Source organism: Adiantum capillus-veneris, chromosome 29 (genome assembly GCF_014529385.1).
Source record: "Adiantum capillus-veneris isolate H3 chromosome 29, ASM1452938v2, whole genome shotgun sequence".
NCBI lineage: Eukaryota > Viridiplantae > Streptophyta > Polypodiopsida > Polypodiales > Pteridaceae > Adiantum > Adiantum capillus-veneris.
The window spans coordinates 5,923,281-5,939,085 of record NC_140959.1 but is presented as its reverse complement, the minus strand read 5'-3'; the positions used below and the strand labels follow the sequence as shown (position 1 = coordinate 5,939,085).

The following is a 15,805-nucleotide window of genomic DNA, read 5'->3' as shown; positions in this document are numbered from 1 at the left end:
ATGGGTTCTTGAATCTCATGGCTCGCAAGATGAAGTATATAGTGACTTTGAGAAGGAGTCAAAAGAAGCATTCAAGGTTTTCAATAAGAACGAGAATAGGTTTCATTTTGCTGCAGAGCTTTGCCATGTGATGAAAAATCTGGGAGAGAAGTTAACATATAAAGAGGTTGACAAAATTATTCAAAAGGCAAACATTGATGGTGATGGACATATGAATTACAAGGAATTTGTGAGGATGCTCTTAAAGTAGTGCTTTTGACATGTGTAGAAGTTAAACAATGCTAAATTCAAACCTCGGTGTTGCGTTGGAGTGGCACTATTCTGCTCATTGTTATAATCCACCATCATATAGAGTAGTGGTGGCTTAATTATTTGTACCCTTCAAATATGACATTTATTCATTGTTGTATGAGAGAGAGAGAGAGAGAGAGAGAGAGAGAGAGAGAGAGGCAGTTGATGCAAAATTAAAAAAGATCTTGCATACCGGTAGAGCATCTCTAGCTTCATAAGAAGACTTAGGAGGCATATATTGAAGCTTGTAGTACATCTTGTTCAAGGGGAAAGGAAGAACACCCTAGAATTTAGACGTATTGGATGGGTCTAAGTAAGAACTTGGCACACACACACACACACACACACACACACACACACACACACACACACACACACACACACACACACAGAGACAGAGAGAGAGAGAGAGAGAGAGAGAGAGAGAGAGAGAGAGAGAGAGAAGAGACCCTACATAAAGAGCCTAGCATTCTATGAGTGGATTCAATTTAGCCACCTTTGACGATTGTCTGTCTAAGCCATCAGTGGTCCCACTCGGATAGCTTTTAGCCTAGGCCTATCGATTTATCTCCACCAGTGGCTTCAAATCTCAAAAGCTAGCTTGTTGCTATCTCTATATCATTGTCTCTCTGTGTCCCAAGTTCTTCTCAAAATCTTGCTAAATTATGGAAAACATAGACAAAGGTAAAGCAGGCACCTGTGAGCGTCTGATGTTTAATAAAGTCCATAATGCTATTAGAGGTGGCATGTCTATAGAAGCTCCTTGAGCTTTAATTTGATTTGTTTGCTCGCTTTTTTATTGGCTCAAAAAATCTTGCTCGCTCTTTGGAATTCCTCCTAGATTAGTAGGGCTCAGTCGTGCTGCATCGTGCATGTTTTTGTACACCTGTTCAAGACATTGCCATTCTGTGTCACACCTACTATGTTTTGTAGCAAGAATGTCATGTATGAAGCACTAAAATTGGTATTTGGAGATAATTGGGGAATGGTTGAGGGAGTGCACCAAGGAGATAAATACAAGTGTAAGGTGGGGGCTTTAGGTATAGGGATACGATATTTGAAAGTGCACACTACTTTGTACCTACGTTTCCACTATGAGCATTGGATGTGTAAGAGTGGAAAGTGGATACCCTTACAATCTAATGTTGCTAATTTTGTGACATTTGACATGCCCGTTACTTTGTCAAATGGTGTTTCTGAGATTGTGCAAGTTAGTGAACATTGGACACTCACCAACATACGGGAACACTTGATTATCTTGGGCTACGAAGAAATGAAAGATGCTTACTTTCGTCTCAATCAGCAAAAGGTCAATTTAATTTATATGATGTCTACATGTGCCAATTGCTAGTCTTATTAAAAGCAATTTTGTTGTTTCAAATTGGTAGGCGGATGGAGACTACCATGAAAGTGCAAGAGGAGTGGAGGATTGGCAGCGCACTGTCTTTGAAGTTGATTAGATAGATCAATGTAACCGGCTCTAATGCCACATTGTAAAGCCTCTTGTTGAATAGAAATTCAAAACTTTTTTGTCGTTATAGTATCACCTTCATTGATTAAGTTGTTTAGATTTTGTTTGGGTGTTTGGGTGCGCACCCATGTGTGTTTGTATGTATATCAAAGAGCTTTGGGATGGTGTCTTTTTCTACAACGGGCCGCGGCGGTGTGGGGAAAGGGGGGGGGGGGGGGGGGGTATATAAAGGGGAGGGGGCTTCTTATTTTTTTGTCAACACTTGAGAGAGAGAGAGAGAGAGAGAGAGAGAGAGAGAAAAAAAAGACACACACACACACAGATCCATGGTAGCACATGCTAGCACATCCTCCTCCCATGCAGCAGCAGTGTGAAAGACCACACACCCCCCTTTTGTGGTTTCTTCTTTTCTTAGAGGACACCAAATATGTTGGACGCAATGATCTTCACGGCTTCTTTACCCGCACAATGGATTTACAATAAACCATGCAACTCCACAATGACACTTTTCATGACATCATGTTGTGAACTTTGAAGACAATGCCATGTTGTGGCTGCCATGTGATCTACTTTGCTACATCCACAAGGGCGACACTGCATTTTCAAAGAGACTAGCCCACTTTGAGGCGATTACAAAAGAGGCGAACCACTTCCGCCAAGTGGCAAAGGAAGTTAAAGACTCCTTCAAGAAGTGCAAAATTGGGCAATCTTTCTTGTCCAACATTGCCACTGTCTTCTTCCTCGTCAATGAGGAGCCCTCCTTGGAGGAGATGGAGATCTCGCGTCTGGCAGTGGGTGGGGTGATGGCGTATCGTAAAGATATCAAGGCCACGCCTATAGATGTCCAAAGTGAGAAAATATTGCAAGCTATCGATTATTCCCAGGGCTTGGAAGAAGCAGTTGTAGTGAGAGAGCAGATTGCTCGCACCTCCGAGGTGCCGGACCCTAAGAGCCATGACCCTGCTACAATTCTCGAAGTGGAGATTAGCCCCCTTGATCCTACACCAGAAGTTACAGATGACAAGCTGCTTCCATTGGGGGACTCTGTTGCTGACAAATTGCACTAGTGATAACGGATATTCTCGTTACAGAGCAGAGTGAAGTCACGGACGAGGAGTTTGTTGCCACACAAGCCAGGGTTGTTGCCAACCAAACCCCTATCCCCCTTGATTCGCCTGGTTCACGGATCCCCCGCAAGGTTGATGAGAGAAAATCCTCTATCAACCTTGAGAAGCCACACCAACTATGGATGATAAGGATAAGCAACAAAAGGTAATACTAAGCATCTTTTACGTTGATAATGCAACCTTCCTTCTTTGATTTTGGCTAATTTAAATGCTGCAAGATGTTCTGGACATGGGCCTGAGGGCTAGCCCGAAGGGGAGAGAGCGCACGGTGTTTGGGCCTCAGGTAGCCCTAGCACACTACATCGACAAACTACCAATGCAGGATGTGTGTATCATACACAAGGATTTCTCCTTGAACGGCCATTTTGTTTTGTGGGTGCTTAAGGTTGCAAGTAAACTCCTATGCTTAGCCACCATCCCTCAAACAAGCCCATGTAATTATTCTGGTGAAAAAATCACTTGCAATTGCCACTTTTGGCATTGCTTTCGCGGCAAGGTCATGACATGCATAGCTCTTTGTCAAGCCCTGGGGGTTGACAATGCGCAAGGTATAGTTGCTTCTGTACTTACATCCATTCTACCCAATGCTATATAGAACATCGTAGAGAGATCGCAAAGAGCCTCCTATCATAAGATAGCTAGGCCAGATGTACAAGCTTTTAATGATAATTATCTCTCTTGTACATGATCTTTTGAAAAGTTCAAGTTAGTGTTTTGTTCATGTACAATGACAAGGCAAACTGTGAAAATTCTACCCATTTGTAATATGTGTTGACTATTTGAAAGTTGATTTTGTACATTGAAAAAATTTGTCCAAAAAATAGCATATAATTGCTTTTTTTGTACTAGTTGTGCCCTGTCTCTGACATTTTATACAATTTTGAATGTGTCCACAAGGCAACGAGAATTAGCCCTACAAGCCTGCTGCCTGGCCAATCCTCGCTGTCTTGTGGAAATCACCATTTTGTCTAGTTTTGCAAATTTTTGACAAATACAGAGCATACCTTTTATCTAATGGACAATTTCAAGCCAAACAAAAAATTTCTTTAGCTTTGGTTGCCATCATCTAAGCTATGCTTGTCAACAAGAGAACCTTTTGTACAGTTGATTAGCATCTCACTATCAACCATTTAACAAAATAAATGTAGACAAATAGACATTAAAAGTGGACATTAAGTTTACATAGAGCGACAAAAAGAATACATTGTATTTGTCACAAAGTGAAAATACATTGGATTCACCAGAAAACTTGAATCCAATACAAGGGTTCCAAAGTAAATTGATTCCAATACAAAAGTTAGTTACAAAAAGAGGTTTTGACATTGGAGGGTATCAATCATGTCGTAGGCATTGTGGAAGTTGCATGTCCTTGGCCATGATTGTTACACGCTTGGCATTGACATCACATAAGAACGTGTCTTCAAAAAGACTGACCAAATAAGCCTCTGCAGCCTCCTGAATTGATTGGAGGGAAATTGTTGACATCCAAAGCTCTGTGTTGTAGCTTTGTAGCACTTCCTTGCATGTCCATTCAAATGGTGCTTTCCCAATAAGCAGGTACGCTATCTTCAGGTAATGCCAAATTTCAGCAAACACTCGACAAAACCATCATGTTCTTTGAGGTCGGTGTTGTGGGGGCCTCTGAGCTCCTTGTGGCTTTTCTCTCTGCGGCTTCCTGTAGAATTTTGACTTTCAACGGCGCTTGGAAGGTGGCTGGGTGGCATCTTCATCCGGATCATAATTCTCATCATCACTGCTACGCTTATCATTGTTGGGTTGATCAGAAGGCATGGCACCCATTCCTCTGGGCAGTGACTTGCCAGCCACATTGGGGCGACCTGGTCCAGATGGCATCACACCCATTTGGCCTTGCAATATCTTCCTGCCCACCCTATGGTTCACTGGGATGTCCTCCCCTTCCCATGATGGACGTTCATCGGACGTGTCCGTCTTTGTGCATTCTTGGTCAGCTATAGCTCTTCTGGTTGTTGATTTGCACGCATCTTCTGCTCTTTGAACGCCTTAATGGTCTTTGTATTCTTCTTTGCAGTCTGTTTGGTCCTTGCCATTGTGAAAACATTGTTTGGGGGACTTCTTAGAGCTTGTCATGTTCGGTGAGGGAAGAAGTGTTATGTGTTTGTGAAGGGGAGGCTTTTACCTCTTTATATAGGGTGGCCATATAAGGGTGAGTTCACATGGTGAAAAAGAGCCGCTAAAAGCACGAGAAAATAATCTTTTGAATTTTAAAACCATATGAAACTGGAGAACTATTCAAACACACAGAGCAAAACGTACACTTGTAAAATTGTGTAAACAATCAAACAATGCAAACACTTGATCCAAAAAAGGAGCATCCAAATGTAATAGATTTTCCATTTTCATGAGGTTTTAAATACATCTACTACCTCTGTCCTGACCCAAACTTTTCCAACCCGTGTTGTACCTTGTGAGGATCTCTAGCGTTCTAAGGAACGAACATGGGCCAGTCGGCCTTCTTTTGCCAAGCGCGATGACCTTGCACGTTCAATCAACACTTTGCGTCCAAAGGTGGTGCGATAAAACCAGTTGAACATTTCCTGAAGATAGCATGAGCACACTAAATCCCCTCCATGTCTTGTATGCTTGAAGTAGACATCCCTGACACGATAGTGTGACTTCTCCATACCTTGCGTGCTCCAAAGATCCAATGAACCATACATGTTCATAAAGTATGCACCATGGGCATAGAGGATGTGCTGCCTAAAAAGCCACAACACATCGATGATCAAAACTAAAGCATAGTACAGACCAAGTCGGAATACCAAGCACTCACCATATAGTGTGTAATGTTCAATTCATCCAATGCAATGATGATTGCCTTTCTGAACTCCACCACCAATTTTTGGAATTCTTGTCGTTGCTCACTGGTTGTGCTTGCAAATCGTAGTATCTTCATCATCTTGTTGAATACTGTCCAAACATGTTGTCGGCTAAGCTCAACACTTGCATTGCTATCATTGCCCGTTGTATACTTGCAGAGATTCTTCCACAACTCCCATCCACCTTCAGATGTTGATGTTCCAGCAACAGCACCCCTTTCCTTGGTCCGAACCCTCTTCAAAAAATGCCTTGCCTTTAGTCCACTAATGGACACTGGTTGGGCCACTTCCTGAGCACTTGCATTGTTCTTTTGTGCAACAGTGGAGGTGTTGGTCCCATGACAACCCTATTGAAGTTAAGAGCCCTTCCACTTTTGAGATAGCGTCAAGCAACCTCTCCGTAGGCTTCATTGTAAAGGCATAATCAATATGAAGCTTTAATAAACGATCAAAGATGTGCATAAAAGCATGAAGTGTGCAATAATTATAGGGTTCCATTCACTTTCTTTTGTGGCATAATTGGGCTCCTCCAGAACATGACATCGTAGAACTGAATGCTCCCACACACTTGTAATTTGTGAATTGTCATCTTCCTCTGTTTTGTCGACCATTGCGACCTTGCGTGCATTTCCCTTATAGCCCTTAATGCAAAATGGACAAGGATACAGAGCTCCTACCCCTTGTTTGCACCCTAGAATGCACTTGATTGTTTTCAAATCACTACCTAAGTGGCAGTCAGCTTCAAACTCCCCTATGCCATCTACTTGGAGTTTTTCCCCAGCTAGCTGTGCCTTAATGACATCTGTTATCCATGAAATGCGTTCAAAAATCCAAGCAAGCACTTCATGGGTTCCTTGGGAACCTCAATAGCACCAAGCCACCAAATTTCTTTCTTTGACTGCACACTGAAAGATGGTGCACAATCCTCGTTCGTAGTTGTACGTCTTGCATGAAATAATACCTTGTTCATGAGAGTAACACTTATCCTTTCTAATCTTTGTTTCTTCATAATCTGGCACTCGTCTAGCTTGAGCACAAAGACCAACTTTGAGCCTAACATTGAAAAATGTCCAAAATAACATAAGGAAAATCATAATTGAAAAAAAAAAGACTGCATTATTGTAGCCTCACCGTTAGGTGGTACACCATAAAAATGTATCATTGCCATTTGAATTCAGCCTTCTCAAATCAACAAAAATATTGGTTGACATTGAGTAAAGAAATCCCTTGTCCACCTTGTTTGCACCTATGCTTGCATTGGTATGTTTCTTAACTCCTTTGGACCGCTTGGTAAAGATGGATGAAGGCATTATCTCCTCTATTTGCAAATAGACTCCTATTCAAAAGTACACGTCTTTGTTCGAGGCTTTCTTAGCAAGATTGACCATAAGTGGTATAGGAAAAACTTTCTCAAGAATTCCTCTTTCCCATAAAGCATCTTTAAGGAGACCATATAAGGCAATATATCCCTTAGTACTAATTCCAACTTCATCATAAGCCTTTGTACATCAACATCGCTCACAAGATTTGAAAACTTTCACATCACCTCCTTTGTGACAGCATTGTATAAATGTTCTACATTTGGTGCTCGTAAAAGAGCTACAACATCCGATTTCTTGAGGCACAAACTTAACAAATGGATGCGATCCTCTTGGCTGTGGCCACCACACAAGTCTTGGATAAAATTCCTACAAGAGGGGGATAAAGTCTCTATGGCATTGAAGCTCCTCTTACGTTCCCTTGCACCTAAGGGTGTCTTTTTAAGATGCAGGATCTTATCTTCAAGCTTTGCAATCTTAGCATCCTTCTCTTCCACTTGTAGCTTAAGAGTTTCCACTTCATCCTCCGCATGAAAGATCCTTTCGCGCAATCCACTAGTGATATGGGAAAGAAGTTGACATTGATGCAAAGACCATTGTGCAATATCAGCTCCAATAGTTGATAATCGCTTGCAATATCCAAGAAGACCTTGATCCTCTCTACTTACATATTGTAAGAATGAAGCAAGGCTATTGAATGCTGGGTACACATTGATGGCTGGATCATTAGGGTAGAGGCAACCATGCACCCAAAGGTCCACACTGGCTTTGTTGTGCAATTTGCAAGTAATGACGCTTTGAGGGTGCGAAGTCCTTTGGCAACCAAACATGTAGAGAAACCATTTTCAAACTTGACAATTTTGTTGTGGATGGGAGGTTTGTAATGTTGCCTAGCTCCATGGCAAGGGGAATAAAGCTGGCATCAAGCAAGGTGGAGAGATGCAGTAGAGGCACAGAGTGGAGAGGCGAGCTATGGAGTGAAGAGCTATGGGATGGACAGCTTCAGGAGAGCTGTAGGAGAGCTACTGAGTGGAAAGACGGGCTATGGAGTGGAGAGCCATATGGGGGGGAGAGCTGCAGCAAAGCTATGGAGTGGACCTACATCAACAGAGACAAGGAAGGAGAAAGTGTGTGTGCTGAAAAGTAAGAGAGAAGAGAGAGGGAGAGGAGTAAGAGTGTGAGATTTTGAGAGAGAAAAATGATTTTTGAGTATACATATACGTTGAGGAAAAGTTTTGAGTAAAAGTGAGGCTTTTTTGAAAGAAAGTGCTTTTTTGGATTGAGGTTATGGACGCCCTTGATGATGTGGCAAAAGAAAGGGGGGGAGGGTAGTTATTGTCATAAAGACCACCACTCTTTTGGGTAGAGAGAGTGTGTACCTATCCTCCCTCCCTACCCTCTAATTCAACCTACAAAAAATCCTATGACAACTTCAAAAAAAGCATATGAGAATACCCTCATTCAATGGCCTTGTCTCCTAAACCACACACAATTTCAGCTTTAATTCCTTAAAATTAGGGATCTTTACAAATCTCTTTTGGGGTTCATATTTTTCCTAATGTAAAGAAGTCTCATAGCATTTCAACTCTCTTGGGCATCAAAAGAATGCATCACCTATGCTAGAGAGAGCGAATAATGTAATTCCCCTGTTGACGAGTGGGTCAACAATATGACATAACTCAACAAAGCCTTATTTTCTGAGAGTTATGAAATGTTACGGATTATGGTTAAAAACATCAATTGTAATGAGTTAGTCTAGTTGCAAAAGCCGGTGTGCAATGGCACTTCTAGATTGTAAATACAAAGCCATTTGACCCTTTGAACTCTATTTTAGGTTTAACCTATGGTAGCCTTAGTATATAAGGTACCTAGGTCATTTTGTAAGAAGAACTTTTATCATAATCAAAGTTTTGAGCTGTCGTCGGTTGTGTGTGGTGAGAGAGAAAGAGAGAAAGTGTGAGCTTCATCCTAATGCTATGTGAGGTTCCCACCCCGCCGTATCAACCAGCGGATTTGATGGTGAACCTGGTGGCCACTAGATCTATTGCGGAAGCAAACAAAATGGTTCAAGGTTCGACTAGCGGACGATCTCTCATCACAAAGTGAGTCGAGTTCGAGCCTACTAGCAAGGAGATCTAGCTCCACCTCACAGGGGAAGCGTACTTAAATTATATAGCGATCCTAAGACCCACCTTCCAAGAGGAGAGAAACCCCGAGTGCTTTTTTTCCATTTTTCAAAGGCATGTACTCTCGAGATTTCACTGCTCTAAGTGCAATGAGTATTACTAATATCGAAGTAAGCACTATGGGGACAGAGAGTTCCCGACCAATCGGGACCACCCATCTCGTAGGCATTGGCAACCTGAGCCAAGCCCCCACTTTCCACCCCCATACTCACACTTCCTTGTGTGACCTAATTACTACCACAAAGGTTGTTCAACATAAATATTACTTGTTAATTCCGAATCACATTGTTTGTTAAGACAGCCCTTCAACCAGTATTGCAAACAGCACCAAGACAGAATTCTAGTAAAAATTCTACTCAAACTTATTCATAAAAGTTTCAATGTTCTAGAGGTACAACATCCCCCCTCCAGCGAGAGTTCACTCCTCCTATTGTCGCCTAGCTGCCCATACAACTAGGTATGTCCACCGCATAGAAAGCACGTCATGGACACTCCCACCGCATAGAAAGCAAGACGTGGGTTCCCACCGCATAGAAAGCAAGTTGTGGGTATCCACCGCATAGAAAGCAAGTCGTGGATTAAAGAGCCCTTAACGAGGAACTCTATCCCCTGTGATCAGTAGAGGGGGTCAGAACTGATTCAACATTGGAAGTAAAATGAACATGCCGAGCTAAATTTTCCCTAGCAAATATTCTTTCCTCTTTCAAACAGCATACCCATCAAGCATTACCTTCCTACTTTAAAACTTAATGTACAATGAATTCAATGCCGAGGTTTCCATCGGATTTCTCCAACATGTTTGGGGATATGTGCATTCCTAATTAACGTATGCAATGTTAATTTAAACAACTTGAATGAAAATATGGCCTACCTCTTCCATTTCTTCATCGATGGCCCGTGAGATGGCCGGTATTTGTTCCTCCATGGGAGCTTTCCCCTTCCCGTTCACCTTGCTCGTTCCTGCCTCGTGGTCGTGGGCTCCACCAAAGCGAGTCCTCTTAATCGGGGCCATTTTAAACTCACTACTTTAAATAATTAACTTGGAGAAAAGAGCTAATGTTGCCTGCTACATGAGAGGTTTAGATTTTTCCATATAGCAATCATTATGGATGATGCATATTCCTATGGAAACCTGCTCTAAAGATAATTACTCAACTTACGTGATTAAGATTAGTAGGATTTCACTGATGGAATTATCAGAGAGATGAATTAAGTATGATTAATCTCTTTCCTAGCAATTAGATGATGCAGATTTATCTTATGCATATGTGAGGAAAGTCAACTCGTAGAGACTTAATAACAGATTAATTTTTTCTTAATTACACCTTAATGCATAAAAGAAATGAATTTAATTTAGTTACAGTATTAATGAGGGATAGAAAAAGTGATTCTCTTAAATCTACACAATTACTAGCTTATCGACTAATTTCTATGCTGCATAGAGAGAGAAAATTCTAATAATATACACTAATCATTAATCGAGAATGATGAATGGCTGATAATTCAGCTATGGAATGATGATTACATAATAGAATATGGTTAAAGAGAATTTAAAGAGTAATTATAGAGAATTACGACTAGGAATAAGCATAATAGACGAGGAATTTAGATGGTAGAGAAAGGAATTTACAGATAGCATTAATTAAACCGTGGTTACCGTGATTAAGGGATGATAATCTTCTCGATTTTCTGATCTAATCGAGCTTCTTGAGATGAGAATTCGGCAGCACCTTCCTCCTTGCTTCTCCTTCAAAAGGTGTGTGAACCGGCAGCACCTTCCCAGTGTGTAGGTGTGTGTGTGTGTGTATGAGCATAAGTGTATATGTGTGTGTGTGTGTGTGTATGCAGGCCTTTAAATAGACTCCTACAGGCTGAAAATTGACCAGCCTTGCTATTAGCATCTGAAGGAGCACTCAGTCTCTGCATTGGCAAGTTCAGTTCCTCTACCCACCAAGTGTCAGGTAGGTTTGGTTAACTGGCTCTGAGACTAAGTTACTGGCTTGGCAGCTTTCCCAGGACTCCCACAAGGCAAGAGGGCACCCCCTTAGCTGCTAAAGCTGGTCTGGAGTGGGCTGGAACCTGTTCCCACACAGCCTCGGGCCCCCGGTACCTCCTCGGACAATTCTTAGGAAAATTGATTCTATGCTAAAACGGGTCATACAAGTCGGATTTTGATGCCGAAAATTGCTATATGATGCTCTAACTAAGACATACTGGCCCGAGTACCTGCCATATTTAGCAGCCCCCGGGGTCCGAAAATACAATTTTTCAAATTCGGGGTACGGATGCAGTTTTTCGAGACGATCAAAACTGAACGAGTCGGGTGACCAAAAACTTGCTATTTTTGGATTTTTTTTACAAAAATTATTTTAATTCACATTTCAAAGCTTTAAAACATTCTAAACATCATGGCACTGGCAAAATTTAAAAAACTACTAAAAATAGTAACTTATTCCATTATATTCATTACATAGTACAATGGTGCTCTTTTTGATCGGGGTCAGAGACCTTACATGCTACTTCATGCTCGCTCATCGCATTGGAGATTTGATTGCACCATCGCAATAGGCTCGGCGAGAGCTATGCATCAACGCCAAGCATTCCACGCAGAATGGAGCATGCAGGCATATGCATCTATGAGCTATTTGCAGTCGTAAGTGTATCGAATGATGTTTGTTTTCTACGTGCAAGTAGTCATTACAATCGTGGAGACATAAGCTATGTATAGGTACTCATATATTTCAGTTTCAGGTACTTCCAAAATTTTGCTTGTCTTCATACGCATTTTTTGCATATGGGTCTAGAACGAGGGTTTTGAGTGTAGAGGCTTTGGGACTCACTAGGAGTATCCTAGTGAGGGGATGGTGCTCCTTAATTTTCGTACAATTTTGGTATGATTTGATGAGTTTCCTTCCGTTTGTGTGTATATAGGTTGGGTGGTGTAGCTGAGAGCAGTGACTCTTGGTTGTGGTTTAGTTAGTCTTCCAAAGTGTTGTATGTGTGGGATTGTCTCAACCTGACAAGCTAACGAGATTGCCTCCGTGTGCCTATCATGTCATGTGTGCCCTCGATGGACATTATGTTGCATGCACTTTACAGGTGTTGTGATTCGCTCCCGTAACATTGGCATCGTTGTTGGGGACACGAGGACTTGAGTAGGTAATCCTACTAACATTCGAGTGATGGTTGCTTGCTTTAGTTTCATCTTAAGATAGCATTTTTCTTAAGTGGATCCAGAAGAGGATATTTCGAGATCAAGTGACAGCCAAGAAGCGTGTGTGTAACATTTAATGGTCTAAAAACTTGTGTGTAGCGGAAATCAGCATGAACATAGTGGGCATTTCATTAGAATAGATTCCTAATGAGAATTACAAGAGTGCTTGGGTTGAGAGAGCAACAAAAAGCATAAAACCTATTTAGATAGCATGAACAATACTTTCAAAAGAGAGAGAAATTAAGCTATTGACAACAATTGAGGACCGGATTTGCATGGAACCGGTCCCCCCTCCAAAAGGCCTTGTATTAAGGTTTCTCCCATCAAGAGAGACATTGTACAATACAATTCTTTGTGTTCCTTCAAGACTAGCTAGTGCAATGAAGATGAAAACTTCATGCACTAAGCAAAACACTTAACGAACACAACATCAATTATCCCCGATCTCAGACCCAAGACCTCACACACCTTCGAAGATGGTGAGAGCTAGCAGGGTATGAGAGTAGATTGAGAGGAAGGAGTATCTTACGAGAAAGATGTACATCTCCTCACATAATCACTCATATTAGCATAGCTTAGATTAGTAATTAGTATGGTAGAGGAGATGAGCATGCATTGAAGCTTGGATCTTGGTTGGATTTGCATCCACATGCCAAGAGTGTGTCAATGTAGGCTTCTATCTCACAAGCTTGGAGTAGGTGATGAGATCTCCACTAAAGCTTGGGAAGAGATAGTCTTTTTCTTGCTTCTCCCATAGACTGTGTGAGAGTGTGTGTGATAATGCCTTGCAAACATCAGCCCCCTCTCTCTCTTGGGCGAGCCCTCTTGCTATTTGCTCTTGCTTTACCCTCGTTGGACCTCCCCAGGCCTAGCCAATGCTAGTATAAGTGATAGCCTTCTGACACGTGTCCCCCTTTCCCCTTTTGTGAGAGCTTTAGATAATTTAATAATTCAATTAAACTCTTATTGGACCCCTTTTCCTCCTGGCCAATAGGAATCAGGCAATCCATTGGGCTACTGAATGCTCATTGGATCCCTTGGGAGACTGTCCAATAGTCTTCTAGAGGACTTAATTCTCATTGGTTCTTTTATTAAGTGTTTTTCAATTAATTAAACTAGATTTACTCTAGCCTAATTCTCATTGGTCCACCTCCAAGGCCATCCAATAGGAATTGGGTACACCTTGTGGGCTAGGGAGCTGACATGTGTCCCTCATTCCCTTTGTGTAAAGGGAGCTTGTGTGTGTGTGTGTGTGTGTGTGTGGCTTTCTCTCTCATCCCCTACAAGAAAGGCTCACCCCCTCCTAAGTAGGGATTGCAAAAGACTTTTTTCTACACACACAAAGCATCCAATTCCCCTAGGGTTGACCTTTGGACACAACCTTTGAATTTTGGAACCTTGGCATTTTGGAAGTCTTAATGGGCTGAACCTTAGGGTCATTTTAGCCCATTGTTGCACATGGCTCTTTTGCAGATAGCCCCCCCTTTGGATCCCTATTTTCCCTCCTTTGGATCCCTACTGTGGCCGGTCTGCTAGCTTAACCAATATTCTAGATTTTTCTCCCCTGGCACTTCCCCATATTAAATGATCAGTTTAACATGAGAAAATCATCTAGGAGAATTAGATATTGATTATTATGACAGTGTGTCTTGCCTAGGGTCTACGACTAGATAGATTTAGTTAGAATTTGTAGTATTGGTTGTAGATTAGAGTAGTTTTTGGTGGCCGACTGATTTGTGAGGTGATAAAAGTGTTTTCTAGTCCGTGTGTGGTAGTGAAGTGTTTTTCTACTCATAAATACAAAACCCCATTTGATGTGTAGGAGTAACTTTAGGTAATTGATCTGATTTTGATCTAAAGCTATTCATCATTGAATCATCTGGTGAAGTGCTTGTTTGCATTTATAATCATTGAAAAGGCTGCTTTTGAGGGTAAAAATGAAAAAAAAAAGATTTGTGTTGACATTTTTTCATGACTGATTGGTGTTGTGCATATAAGAGAGCATTTGCAAGAGTTCTGAAGAAAAAAGATAGCGTATGATGTCTCAAGAGGCATCTGGAGACCAAATTTGAAAAATCTGACTACACTAGAGTGTTCAAAGGGGGGTTTTATCCTAGGTACACAATGAGACTAGAGTTTTGACCAACTCTTGATACCCAAAAGACAAAAGACAGAGTGTTGAAAATGAAAAAATTGAAAACTTATGATTTTGAGTGTATTGCTGCATGAAAACTGGTAAAAAGTTCTTGAAAACCAGTGCTAGAGACTTGGGGATGGTAAAATTCTAGCCAAAAATGCATCAACAGATATTATACGCGTATGATGTATAGAGGTTAATTCTAGCAGCAAAAGTGAACTTTTGACATTACACCCATCTTTTGCATGTTGTGTTGAGCACATAAACCAAATTTCATTTCATTTGGATATATAGATTGACAATTGAGGGGATTTTACTCTTTCAGGGGATTTCCTTGTCAAAGAGTGATGATTTTTTGTGCAATTTTAATTTCCAAAATTTTTTGTGAATACATGTGCATGTTTTACATACAAAGGGACACCTAAGGTAGAAACAGAACTCTATTCTAACCACATAGACATCATACACGTATAATGTCTTAGAGATTTTGGGTCAAAAGATACATCTGAGTGCTCCCTTGTGATCTGGAGAATTTAGGAAGCATATAGGCCAAATTTCATTCAATTTGAAGCATTTTTGGGCTTGTAAAGGTCACAAGTGAATGCTTGTATTGACCATATCTAGCACAAAAAGGGTTGGATTTCAATTCTAAAAGTTGTTGTGAATTGCCAGGCCTATAGAGTGAGTTTCACCTCATTCTGACCAGTTAGACATGATACGTGTATGATGTCCAAAGGAAAATTTTACGGACCAAAGTTGACATCAGAGCATACCAGGGTGTTTAGGACCACAAGACAAGCTTAAAGACCAAGTTTGGGCCAATTCTAAGCACATAGATATCATACGCGTATGATGTCTCAGGTCAAGATCTGAAGGTCCAATTGTGCTTTTGACCACATAGGAGATTTGGAAATGATAAGCTTGTTTGCAAAATTCAACTCATTTGGACACATATCTTTGACTCTAAGGAGATTTTTGTAGATCCAAGAAGGTAAAGGTGAAAAAGTAGTGATTTTGAGCAATTTTGACATCCAAAATTTGTTGTGATCACATATTCTTATTGTACGCATCAAGCAGCACTTTGGATAGAAGCATAAGTGAAATTTGAGCCAAAAAAACATCGTACACATATGATATCTTAGAGGCCAAATATAGGTCAAATCAAACATTGCACAAAAGAAGAGTATAAAAGAAGTCCTAGA

The 15,805-nt window shown here is 41.1% G+C and overlaps 1 pseudogene; it reads left to right on the top strand.

The window, feature by feature from the left end:
- LOC147418683 (uncharacterized) overlaps positions 1-250 on the top strand; it is a 1,730-nt pseudogene extending 1,480 nt beyond the window's left edge.
- Positions 251-15,805: the final 15,555 nt, after the last annotated feature.